This window comes from Papio anubis, unplaced genomic scaffold, assembly GCF_008728515.1.
Source record: "Papio anubis isolate 15944 unplaced genomic scaffold, Panubis1.0 scaffold2025, whole genome shotgun sequence".
Taxonomy (NCBI): domain Eukaryota; kingdom Metazoa; phylum Chordata; class Mammalia; order Primates; family Cercopithecidae; genus Papio; species Papio anubis.
In genome coordinates, this window is record NW_022162050.1 from 202 (window position 1) to 1,452 (window position 1,251).

Here is a 1,251-nt window from a genome sequence, read left to right on the forward strand (position 1 = left end):
GCGCCCGGCCACCCACTCTGAAAGATGAAAACTAGGTCCTGTGCCCCAGCAGGTTCTAAGCTGCCAGGAAGCGAATGGTAAATATGAGGTTTGAGTTAGCGCTGCAGTTATTTGGAGGGATAGTAGTCTGGGCTTTTCAATCTCTGGAAATGATTAAAAACCAGAACAGCCTATATAGGCTGGCTCAGCAGTTCTGGCTTACTCAGAAGATTCCAATAGACACATATGCATATGCAGCTTCTCTGACGTTCGGGTCTGTTGATCTGGACCCAGAGTATGTGGCCCCCCTTCCTCTAGTTCCCAGGCAGGGATGCACACGTGCAACTCCAAGGCTCCATCTGTTTTCCTTCAATCAACTTCAGCACGAAAACAAATTCGCCCAACATGTAAAAATGCAATTCCGAAAGGGTCCTGCTAGAACAAGGTCCACGTACAAAAGCATCCCATTGTTATGTAAACGCAACGGCCACCAAGCGTCCCCCTCTGGGCTCTGGATCCCTGCCTGCCTCCCCTCCCTCCTCCTAGGGGAGCTGGGACAGGGGACCCCTGTCTGAAGACAGCGGGGACAAAGGCCCAAGAGGCAAGCTGAATTTGCCCATTGTGTGAGCGCCTGAACCCCACAGCCCACTCCAGCTGCCCGGGTTCTTCTGCCTTCTCCTGGCACCAGACCCCAGGTTCGGGCCAGGCAGCTGCTGGAAGAGCGAGAACACTGTTTCTAAAGGGGTGCTGCTTGCTGCTTTGTTCCCAGTTTCCGAGGTGAGAATCCCGAACGCCGTGAGAAACCTCAGGCTCGGGGGCCGCTCGGGAGTCTGGGGCGTTGGAGGCCGGCGCCGGCTGCGGAGGACGCGGGCGCCCTCTACCGGCAGGCCCAGCCCGCCCGGGGAGAGGCGGAAATGTCAGTCATGGTCGGATTTGTAAGGCTGGCGCTTGGGACCCTGCCCTAGGCCTAAAGCCACCTGGAGGACAGCGGTGTTTGGTTTTGGTCCAAACATACAAGCCCTGGGCAGTTGCAGGGATGGCAGCTTTCAAACTCAAACCGCAGAAGTGATCATGCAGACTCTGCCTAAAGTGGCATCACTTCTTAACTGAAAATAAGGCCAAGGGGGGAATGAAGGCCAGGCTGAAGCTCTGCAGACCTCTGTGTGTGTGTGTGTGTGTGTGTGTGTGTGTGTGCACGCGCGCGCGCGCATATGTGTAAGCACCGTGTGTGTGTACGCGCGCATATGTGTAAGCGCCGTGTGTGTGTGTGTG